This window comes from Babylonia areolata, chromosome 17 (genome assembly GCF_041734735.1).
Source record: "Babylonia areolata isolate BAREFJ2019XMU chromosome 17, ASM4173473v1, whole genome shotgun sequence".
Lineage (NCBI taxonomy): Eukaryota > Metazoa > Mollusca > Gastropoda > Neogastropoda > Buccinidae > Babylonia > Babylonia areolata.
The window spans coordinates 18,701,751-18,714,815 of NC_134892.1; positions in this window are offsets into that span (position 1 = coordinate 18,701,751).

Below are 13,065 nucleotides of genomic sequence, written 5' to 3' on the forward strand. Positions count from 1 at the left end.
AAGTTTTAGACGATGGAGTCGAGTCAGAAGCCTTCCCAGTGACATACAACGTCAAACATGGCTGCCTTCTCGCCCAGACTGTTCAGTATGGTATTCTCTGCCATGCTGACATATGCCTTCCATGACTGTGAAGAAGGAATCCACGTCAGGCACAGAGGACTGACGGGAGATTGTTCAACCTCAAGCACCTGCAGGCTGTTATAAAGGTGAGAGACCATCATCAGAGACTTCTTGTTTGCTGATGACTGTGCATTCAGTGCAGCACAGAGCAGAAGATGCAGTGTGAAATGAACTGCTTCTCACAAGCCTGCGACAACTTCGGTCTCACCATCAGCACCAAAAAGACCAAAGTTATGATCCAGCCTGCCCCAGGAAAGACATACCAGGAGCTGCGTATCACAGTGAAGGGGCAGAACCTTCAGGCAGTCGACAACTTCACCTACCTGGGCAGCATGCTCTCTCATGCTGTAAACATTGATGCTGAGGTCAACAACGCCAATGCCAGAGCTGCCTTTGGGAGACTCCGTGAGAACGTTTGGGAGCAGAGAGAACAATGCTACCATCAGGCTGAAGGCCTACTGTGCAGTGGTCCTTACCACCCTCCTTTAAGCCAGCGAGACCTGAACTGTCTACAGCAGACTTGCCAAACAGCTCAATTGCTTCCACCTGAGCTGTCTTTACAAACTCCTCCACATGAGGTGGCCGGACAAACTCCCCAACACAGACGTCCTGGAACGAGGTGGCCTCTGCAGCATCTACACCCTCCCGCAGAAAGACCAAGCCAGGTGGGCTGGACATGTGGTCAGAATGCCAGACAGCCGACTGCCTAAGCAGCTGCTGAACGGAGAACTGTCAGGGCAAGCACTCAGTTGGAGGGCGGAAGAAACACTTCAAAGACTTCCTCAAAGAGTCCTGCATCAACATCAACATGTGGGCGACACTTGCTCTGGACCGTCCAGCTTGGTTCGGCAAGATTACCACAGGAGCCCATGCAGCTGAAGCCAGGCACATCACCGAGGTGCAACGAAAGCATGCTGTGTGCAAGGCCTGAGCTGCATCCACTGCCATGACAGCACTCACTAACTTGTGTCCCACATGTGGGCAAGCCATCAGGGCCTAGATTGGCCTCTTCAGTCACCTCCGGAGCCACAGCCACCAATCTTCTGATATTTGAAGCCACGGTCATCTTCGACTCCGAAGGACGCACATCACATTGGATTCAAGATTCAATTGTACGTCAAAGCAGTCATTGAATGATCTCCTCCAAGTGACCAAAAACTACAGGAGATTAGGGAAAAAGAGGATCAGATGCTATTTTCAGTCAAGTTGAAAACTGCTGCCATACACAGTGGCTGGAAAAAGGGAGACGTGATCCAGCACTTAAACAGTACTGCACAGTACGAAATGAACCGGCAGTACTGCATTACTTATGTATCAACATGAAAACAGGGAAGCCACAAGAGCTGCTAAAGCTATCAAAATGCTGGTGAACAAGGTGCATACTTAGCCTTTCTGAACTACTGTTCCACACCTCTTCAACATGGAATAAGTCCTGCAGAACTGCTGACGGGAAGAAAATTCAGAACGAGAAGACCAACTATTCTAATGCATCATGTACCAGGAGAAAGTAATGTGAAGCAGTGTCAGGAGACTAATGCAAAATTGGAGAAAGAGAGAGACAGACAGACAGACAGACAGAGACAGAGAGAGAGAGACTTTAACCGGCGACACGAAGCAAGACCATTGCCGCAGCAGACAGGGCAACCTGTTTGGATCAAAACTTCAACAGAAACTGAAGCAATAGTAGTGAGGCAGTCATCATCAACATCAGTTCAGTGCAGTATGTCCTACAATATACAGACCAAACTGCTGACATCTACAATGCAGAAATAGTCAAAAAGTTCAAGAAAATAGGCACCATCTCTTCCGTGGTAGTCTGTAACATTCTGGAGATGAACCAGTCTGTGTTCTAAAGGATGGAAGTGCAGTCCAAGACTGGAAGCATACAGGTGTCACACTGGTATTCTGCTGTCTGAAATAAGGTGAACAATGGTGTGTGAAGTCTATTTCTTGCAAGACATAGTCACTGGTCCTCTTCAAAGGCAGTTCTCACTTCGGAAATGAGCTACCCACATGCTGGTCTGGTTTGTGACTTTGTCTTGTCAGTGGATGCTCATGATCCTGTGCAGTGATCTCGTATAGAACTGTTTTAGCTACTTGATGTGCCAACGATATAGGATCCATGGTTCATACCCATAGAGGGGTGAAGAAATGACGAAAGCATTGTAGACCCAGATCTTTGTGTACAGTCTGATTCCTTTCTGCTGGAGGACCTTCACTCTCAGTCTTGCAAGTGCTTGACTGGCCTTTTGGTTTATGGATGTGATCTCTTCATCCAGTGAACCATATGTGGAGATTATGCTGCCCAGGCATGTACTTGAAGTTCTCCATGCACTTCAGCTGACCGGTCTATAGTGATGTTTCGCTAGGGCATGGGAAACTACATCTCTACTGAGTCAGAATTGCATTGGTTTTCATGATGATCAACCACCAACTGTTGTTTTTATAAATGGCTAACATTTGGAATGCCACAGAACCACTCAAATTGTAGATCATCTATAGGTTGTTAGTTGGATAATTGTACAAAGACCAGGACAATTTTCGTTGCTTGTGTTTTATTGAGATAGTTGTTCAAAGTGTTTGGTCTAGACAACGAGTTAAACAAGGAAGATAAAAATGAATATTGGCACCAGTGAAAGTGTTATTATTGTTGTTAAACGTGTTAATATTTCAACCTCAGTAAGGGGGAAGCACAGCAATGGTTCTTAGTTGCATGTAAACAAATCTCACTCCAGTATTCACAATACTATCCAATCAGAAATCAGGAACGTTAATAACTGGAACACGATACTGGAGTGTCTGCTTTAACAAGCCCTCAGGCAGTTGTTCTGACTTCAAAGTAATCATCACCCACATCACACAACAAAGACTAACCAAAGGAACTGGAGGAGTATGTTGAGGATCGATCACGCTGGAGAGCCATAGTCCGTCAAGCCTCTGCCAATTTTGTAGAGGCTCAGCATCAAAAGCTTATGGCTGCAAAGGAACATTGCCACAGTGTAACACCGGCAGTGACCACAGCTGACTTCCAGCGCCCCACCACTCCACACTCAGCGCCTTCAGACTGAAGGCATTGAACCACCTCCGACGTGAACTACAGAAATAAATAATAATAATAATAGATAAAAAAAAAAAAAAAAAAAGACAATGATGATAAATAAGCAAATAAATGTAAAACATGGAGACACACATTCACACATACACCCACATATGCATAACAGATATGCACCAAACATGCAGTTTCACATATATGAAAGCACAGTCAAATACACATAAATGTACATGAGCCCCAACACACACACACACACACACACACACACACACAGATGAACACTTACTTGTACAAGCACACACACATATGCCCATATCCCCCACCCCCAACCCCACACACATATATACAAAGATATATATATATATATATATATATATATATACAAAGATATATATATATATATATATATATATATATATATATATATACACACACACACCCGCAGGTTCCAATGTTCCGTTGTTCCCACAGTGTAGGCATGCATTCACTTACATGCCTCATCCTCTACCCCCCTCCGCCCGCAACCTCCCCCCCCTCACACACACACACACACATACACACACGCACGTGCACAGAACTCTCCTGACACTTGTGTACACTTACACCCTCGCACATGCACAAACGCACTCAAACACACAAACCCACACATACACACAAACACACACATACATACACGCACAGAGGCTGCAACTGATTGGCCGCAAGAGGGATGGGAAAAGATCTCTGATGCCAAGAACGTGGCGTCTAGTGTGTTGCTCAGTCTAATGTATTTGGAAAAGCCCACAGAGACTCTGTTCCGTTTTGAAGAAATTTGCGCAGTGTTGGTTTGGAAATGATGCCGATATTTGTTTGATTTGCAAAGCATCGTGCTCTACCTTTCATGCTAGACTTACGGCCACTCCCTCTCTCTGCTTTTATTTCTTTGAGGCGAGATCAATGGTGCGATGGCCTTGTACCTGTTCTTTTTGATATTCTTTGACTTTTCTGAAGATTTCCGATTTTCCTAGATGTAGGCCGCTCGTTGGTGTTGCGATACCAGCAAGTCTGTCAGCTCGCTCATTTCCCTTAACACCTGCATGTCCCGGGCAGTATGACCATGTGAGTTTTTTAATCTGAAAGTTGCGCATTGCCTTATGCCACTCTGGGCTTCCCATTCCAATTTTCTGTATGAGGTTCACTGAGTCGGTTAGAATCATGGCATGTTGGTTTCCGGGCATATGGATGGACGATAGCCACTGGAGGGTATGTGTCACAGCTTCAGCTTCCATCGTTAGGCTGGAAGTTTTGACTTCGTAGGCAGCATTCTCTTCCCTAATTGTTTTTCTATTTTGTTTCGCAGTGAATCCCCAACGGGATTGGTGTTTGGTGACTGAGCCATCTGTGTATATGATGATGCCCTCTTCCTTACTGTTTTCTTTTATGAGCAGCTTCACTTCCGCATCAGTTTTGCCCTCTGGCCATTTCCGACAATGTCTTCCTAGAATGGCTGTGTTGAATAGATGGTTAAGGTTTTCGGGGTTTTTCTCCCATTCTTTTGTTTCTTTCAGGTCTTGTAGTCAGCATACTAGCTGGATTGTGTCTTCTGCTTGCCCTATCCATGATCCTCCTCGTCCTAGACGGCTGCCTTTTGGTTCTTTGACTGCGTTATGCAGTGGGTTTTGAGGGTTTTCTAATGCTTTGAAGTAGGCCTTAACCTGTTCTAACTCGTTTCTGGCCTGCACTGAAGGAAGGTCAAGCAGGTATTGCATGGTTTCTGTAGGCGTGTCTTTTGTTGTTGCAAAGATCAGCCTCATAGCTTCATTTTGAACTCTTTCTAATTTTAGGAGGTTGCTCTGAGATGGTGTTGTTAGCTCAAGTCTGTAATTGCTAAATGCAGGTCAATTTCTCCCAGCTATGTTCACCTTATTTTCGTGAGGATTGGTGAAGGAGAATGATGTGACAGAGTTGTTTACTGGTCTAGAGCTCGGGTTTAGAGGTGGGTAATGAAAGATGGCAGATGGGTGTGAACAATGTGGTGGTGGAACTTGATAATTATGAGAGATCAGGATCATCTATATCTTTGCCACTGGGGAATATATTTCATGCGTTGCTTTGATAAACCATTCTGTGGTAACTCTGGTAATCATTGCTTCTTGGCATCTTTCTGGGTTGGTCTTCTGGGAAGAGTTAGGAAGTGTCTTTTTTGTCTTCATGACCCATGTGCCAAGTGGCTTTTAGGTTGCATGCGCGTTTTGCTATTCCTTTGGTGCTTGGGTGGATCAAGTTATAATGCAGGGCAATCTGAGGGGCACCTGTTGGTGTTGTAAAGGTGGAGCCTTCATCCACGTGTAAAGCACGCAGTTTGTCACACGCTGCCTGTAGGTTGCAGTTTGATGAGTTCACTCCAACGTGAACGTCGACGAGCTCAATATCTTGTGAGGATGGGCAGATGCTTAACCAACAAAATAATCTTTTACTGTTATACCTGGGACACAAATTTTGTACATGAATTTATTTCGTGGGGTAAGCCTTTTAGAATTGGCAAACAGAAGGGTTGAACCCCCAATGAGAAGTATCTTTGCTTTTTCAGGAATTGTGATAACTGCCTAAATATGTCCCGGGAAGTTATTTTGTTGGTCTATGAGAGTCTCCGAAATTAGTGGGTCTTATTGTCCTCTGGGATGTATTTTGATGCTTTTGAGCATCATTTTTTCTGGGTTTCATTAATAATTTTTTTTTTTTAAATCAGTTGATAATTATGGATGATTTTAGAATTGGTATGAACATGTGACTGAAGATCCATCTCGGGTTTCAGAGATGCAGTGTTTCATTTTTGGAAGACTTATGCTGGGATTGATCCTGTTGGCATGTACCAGTGATGATACTTGTAGTGATGTGCTTGTAGTAATGTACTTGCAGTGATGATACTTGTAGTGATGTACGTGTAGTGATGATACTTGTAGTGATGATACCTGTAATGATGTACTTGTAGTGATGTACTTGTACTGATGGTACTTGTAGTGATGATACCTGTAATGATGTACTTGTAGTGATGCACTTGTACTGATTATACTTGTAGTGGTGATACCTGTAATGATGTACTTGCAGTGATGATACTTGTAGTGATGTACTTGTAGTGATGGGTGAGCTGGGTGCTGTCAATGAGGTCTAAACCCCAGCATCTTCTGACTGTTTTGATTTGTCCTTTTTTTCAGATTGTAGAGTTCTGACTTACGTTGTTTATGAATTGATTCATTTCTTCATAAAATGTATTAGATCGATTATTTGTCATTCCAGATCTTCTGTGTCGTTATTCATCATTTCCGTATCATTTCTGCATGACATACGAAGGTTTTGGGGTGGGGTTTTTTTGTGTTTTTTGTTGTTGTTTTTTGTATATACTTTTGCATCCTCGTAAAGAACTGTTGTCTTGCTTTCTCTTTCGGTTTGTGCAGCATGACGACTTTCAAGTTTTTGTTGGATATGATCCAATCGAATGTCATAAAACAAAGGACATGTATTTGGGTGAAAATGTTTTTCCTTTTGATGTCCATCAGTGCACACATCTGCGTATACTGTGTTTCTTTGTATTCATCTTCAGTTCACGTACGTCAGCTGTTTTTTTTTTTTTTTCTTCATCATGATGCCATGGGTCGCCTCAGACGTTTTGTCATAACCTTTTTTCATCATCACGGGAGTTGGAATATGGATAATCAACCTTGCTTTTTGAAGTGCTGTCAAACTGTACATCGTCACACAGCAGGGATGACAAAGACCAAGTGCCAGGGGAGTTCCATATAACCTCGATACATAATCATTCGTAACATCATCATCACCAAATAAATGTAATTGGCGTGGTCAAAAGGGACTGAGTTGCTCTATTCCATAGTCTCCAGGAATGTGGAGACGAATGTTTTCAATACTTCACATTCAAGGTGATTCCAGTTTCCACATTTTTGCCTGACAAAGTACAGTGCCGCGAGAATGATTGGCAAAAAAACCCAGAGATAGTTCATTGAACCACAGTGCAGGCTAAACGTAGTCTGTGCAGGAATTGGTGGAGGGTCATTTATGGTAGAAATGCCTTAACCATTTACGTCATAATCGGTAGTTTCAAACCTAATGGTGGATTCACAAATTGCTGAATATCACTTCTTCACTGGAACAAAGAAATCGTTTCTGAATTTAGTCTCTGGTGGGATGGGAAGGATTTTTTTTTTTTTTTTCAATATACTGTTGTGTCGTCAAAACGTCAAAAATATATATCTATTACAAATGAAAAAGATACAGGGCTCCCTTGCATTTTTCTGAACTCAGGGCTACTCCGTCATTCCATTGTTTATCACATGAATCAAAAACTGTTTTAGATTTTTTTTAAAATCTAAACCTGTTTCTGATCATTCTAATTTGGATCTAAATCTTTTTTTTTTTTTTTTTTTCTTTTTTTTTAATCGGATTTGAAACTTTTCATGAAGTTCAAGCTTCCAGACACAAAACGTTCACGCTGGCCCTGGCATGATAAAGACATTCACCACAGCACATATCAATCGTGATCATTCTCGGAATCAGTACTGACCTTGGAAATATGCATGTAGAGAGACAGAGACAGAGACAGAGATCGGATGGGAGGCGGGAAGAAAGCACATGCAGAAGTGAGAGGGACGGAGGTCTACGTGTAAGAAAAACTAGAGTATAGTTTTATCTATCATTTCGTGATTGAGTTAGCACATTTACATCCATGCACACATCAAGTGTCAAATATATTTAAAAGCAAAACAAAACAAAACAAAAACAATGTTAAATAAAGCTCACAAAATGAAATTCAAGCAACTGTCCGCACTAAACTGGAAACTACTGGGTTACCAGATGGCTATCTTGCGTCATTTTGGATCTAGGTTCCATGGCACTGGCCAGTGTGTTGTGCAAGTGGCCGCCTGTCTTGCAAGTGGCCACCTGTCTTGTCAAGTGGTGAACGGGTCAAACTCGGGTGGGGAATCCCAGATGACCCTGCGTGCCCAATCTGCCATGGCAAACAAACAGCGGAACATGTCCTCAGCTCATGCAAAGTGGCGCTGAGCCAAGGACGGTACACATGGAAGCACAACCAAGTGCTAAAAGAAATTGCACACGTGGTGAGCACTGTCCAAGGAGCACCAACCCCACCAGATGTTCCAGTAGAGTTCCGCTCGGCAGAAGGCAATAAAGTGTGGCCAGGAACAGCATCCAAAGTTTCCACAGCACGAAAATGTGGGCTGCTTGATGGTGCCCAAGATTGGGAATGCACAGTTGACCTACCAGAGGGGAAGAAACACCCGGAAATCATCGGCAAGAGCGGCATGAGACCTGACATAGTACACCACTCCAAGGCAACGAAACAAGCGATTCTGATTGAGCTGATGCCATACTAAAGCAGAATGGAGGAAGCCCACATCTACCAGACCGAGAAGTATGCTATTTTAGCCAGCAACCTGAGAGAATCTGGCTCCAAGCCAAACTCCTCGCCATAGAGATTGGTGCAAGAGGGTTTGTGGGCGCATCTGCCTACAGCCTCATGAAACAGCTGTATGTTTCTGGCAGAGAGAAGACATGGGCTCTCAAGACAATGGCACAAGCAGCAGAAAAGAGTTCCAGCTGGATCTGGTCGAGGGGGAATGAAAGTGAACTTCATAAGGATTGAATTTCCCAACTCAAACTAGGCATATGATGGCTCAGTGGTTAAAACGTCTGCCAGAAAAAAGTGACTCAGTCCTGAAGTTGCAACCACCCTGGAGACGCGGGTTCGAACCTGCTGAAGATCAGGTAAAAAAAAAAAAAAAAAAGCAATACAAGTGCATCCAGGAGTCGTGACCTGGGTGCAACCTGGCCCCTTAGAGTGTAAGGAGTTAGCGCTTGACTGAAGAGTGTGTACTATCCAGCTCTCCATAAACTTTCTTATCACTATATACATGTACATATATATATATATATAGTATTATGTTCATGATATGATATTTTATCATATTCAACAAAATCACACACGCACACACACACACACACACACACACATATATATATATATATATATAGCCAGCAACCTGAGAGAATCTAGCTTCCAAGCTCTCTCTCTCTCTCTCTATGCTCTCAAAGGTGAGACGTGACAGTGAGGACGTGTGTTTGTGAGCTCCTGCTATTTTTGTCAAATTTACACACCTGTGTGATTTTCTAGTTCTGAGATTTTGTTCAAAGGTTGGTGATACATTATGCCTGTCTCTCCTTTACAATTCAGGGGCGTGTGTGGCAGTTTTCTGTCAGTATTCATTTCTTTCATGTTCAGCCGAGCAAAATTTAAGGCCGCCATGTATCTGCGAGTGTTGACCTTGCGGAGCAGAACGGACGGTGTCATGGCAGGTATGCTCCTCTTTCTGTTATACATGGGAAATTTGATCCATCAGTGTGGTGACGTTGAACTGAACCCCGGACCTCCAAAACAAGACTCTTTGAGACAGACACGACTGATGAGTAACAGTGGACAAAGACGAGCTAGCACTGACCAAGTGTCTGAAAAACTGAATGATGACCCCACTATGAAAGATGTTATGTCAATGCTGTTGGGCTTCAATGCAAGATTTGATGACCTGAAAAATGACATGACAGACTTGAAGGAATCGTATTCTGACCTTAAACAAGAAGTGCACGATATAGCAAATAATGTTAAAAGCTTGAGGGAAGAAAACGAGGCCTTGAAAGAAGAAAACTGTATTTTGAAAAAGAAAGTAGAAGGTTTAGAGAAAAAGGTTGATGATTTGGAAGGTCGATCAAAGCGTAATAATTTGATTATCCATGGTATATCAAGACATAAAAACGAAACATGGCAAGACTGTGAGGAATTGGTAAATGAGATGCTAGTGGATAAGTTAGAGATGTCAGACACAGTAGAATTTGACAGAGTACATCGTGTGAATGCCAGTCCTAATTCCCCCATCGTTGCATGCTGTACGTTTTACAAAGACAAGGTAAAGGTTCTTAAAGAAAAGAGCAAGTTAAAGGGAAGTACTGTCTTCATTGGTGAGGATCTCTCTGCTAAAGTCAGAGAAATCAGGAAGAAACTTACCCCTAATCTTAAGGCAGCCTGAGATCAAGGAAAGAAAGCTACCATGGTGTACGATCACTTAGTGATCGAGGGGAAAAAGTTCTACCTAGACACTGATGACAGACTGAAAGAAGCAGCATAGGATTCCGGCCGGCCCGTCAAATTGCTGGAATTGTCATTTTCTAACAATGTAAACATTTTAGTGAAGGTGTCAGTTTCTAATCATGACATATATGCAAAGGGGACAAATTTAAACTCAGCACCGGGTACAGACTCTGTGTGTCAAACTGGGGGCCGAGCGGCGGCTGGCAACAAGCCAACCAGACCTGTGTCAGATGAAAGTGAATTTGTTGCCAACAGGGAGGATGGAGAGTGTGGTGACCTGGTCACTGACAGTCCGATGTGTGCTGAACATTACGTGCACGGGAATCACAACAGGCCAAATAACTTTCCACGGCGTGATGAACGCTTTCCGGGATTTCCCGTTGATGTCAGCATAGGTGGTTTGAAATCGTGTGATGTATGTGTTGTGAATGAAAAAAAAGTGTATAGTTTTGATAATAAATATAAATGTCTTGCTACTGATGTTGACACGTTGTCTTTTCCAAATTCAGATTTTTCTTTTTCTAATACATTTGATCATGGTTGTGAAAGTAACGTAACTAGTGATCAATGTGTGAGAGGTTCTGTTGATTGCAATGACGAGTGTGTGATTGCGGGTGAAGACACAGTGAAAAAATGTGACAGTGAATCTCGCACAGCTGGGGAAGACGTGAGAGAGTGTGAGGGAGGGAGCAGCAATGAGAGAATGAATAAGAGTGGTGATGAGAGTTCTGATTGTTACGTGAATGAGAGTGGGGTGGGCGGTGAGGACAGTTTGAGCTCTGTTGCAGGAAAATTGGACTTTTTGTTGAATAAACTGTCTTTCCTTCACTGGAACATATGTGGCATAATGTCAAAACTTGATGATGTGGATTTTGTTAAGTTTGTTTCATCATTTGATTTTGTTTGTCTTGTTGAGACTTTTGTTGATAAGTTTGAATCCAGTCTATTTAAAGAACATACATTGTTTGTGAAACCAGCAGTCAAGTTGACGCACCATGGACGGCGTTCAGGGGGAATAATTTGCCTTGTGCGGAATGAATTAGTTCCTTTTGTTCGTCATCTGAATGATGACAATGACTTTTGCATGTATTTCTTGTTGGATAAAGAATTCTTCCATTTTTGTAAAGACGTATTACTCATATGTGCGTATATACAACCAGAAAACTCACCGTACTATGCTATTTGTGACATTGATAATGGAATCAGTATTCTTGAGGATAGTATTGCAGACAAGTTGTGTGTGTTTGATGATATTGATATGTTACTTTGTGGTGACTTCAATGCAAGGACTTCTGATCATTCCCCCAAATTTCTTGATGAAAACAGATTACATGAAAATTATAGTAAGGATGATGAAGACCAGATGAAACGATGTTCTCATGATACAGTGTTGAATTCTTATGGTAAAAGAAATTATTAGATATGACCACTGCATTGGGACTGTATATTTTAAATGGTTTATGTAATGGCGACCGACATGGTCGTTACACATACATATCTGATCAAGGTAGCAGTGTGAATGACTATTACATGATTTCTGCAACGTTTTTTGAATATGCCCGTGATATTTTGACACTTGATATACTAGACAGAATAGAATCAGATCATCTCCCTCTTTTGTTGTGCTTTGATAGACAGACAAATTGCATGCCTAGCAGACACCCATTCAATGTAAACGAGTCGCAGTTCATTGAGAAATATAGATGGAATATGTCACATGCGGTAAACTTTACTAACTCAATGAGATCAAGAAAAGTAAAAGAAGAAATAGACATGGCATCAGACTTGATTAATATAGATGTCAATTTAGCATTGGATAAGTTTAACCAAATTGTTAAAGACCAGGCAACGTGCATGAAGAAAAGGGTTCCTGTTACAAAAGAGGTACGCAAAGAATGGTTTGATCAAGAATGCAGAGTAACTAGACGTAATGTGCGTAGACTTCTTAGAAAATTTAAACATACATCAGATAAAGATGATAGAGTAATATTTTGCATTGCAAGAAGAGAATATAAAAATATGATTGTAAGGAAAAAGAAAGAATATAATGAATTAATTCTAAAGGAGCTGTTAGGTTCAATTAAGTGTCAGAAGCTATTTTGGGAAACTGTAAATAAAGTTGTACGCAAAAACTTTCAACCACAAAATAGTATATCTATTGATCAGTGGTTTGATCACTTTAAAAATGTCCTTGAAAAGGAAGCAGAGGAGTACAGTGAAGATGATATTTTAGATGAAGATGTCGTAGATGAAGGAGATGAAGGAATAAACAGACCAATATCAAGAGAAGAAGTATTGTTAGCAGTAAGAAAATTGAAGACTGGGAAATCAGCTGGACCTGACGAATTAATTGGTGAGTTTTTCAAAAATGCGGGGGATTCTACAATAACGTTTTTAGTTAGACTATTTAATCATTTATTTGATAATGGCATTTATCCACAAAGTTGGTCTGAATCGATTATTCTGCCATTGTTCAAGAAAGGTAAAATCAATAACACGAACAATTACAGAGGAATATCATTATGTAACATAAGTAGCAAACTGTATAGTTCTGTTATTAATTACAGATTACAGGAATGGGTTAATTTGAATAACATAACAGGTGAACATCAAGCTGGTTTTAAGAAAGATTACTGTACTATCGATCACATGTTTACTTTATTAGCTGCTGTTCAAAAACAATTTGCCAATAATCAAAAATTGTATGTTGCTTTTGTTGATTTTGAAAAAGCTTTTGATT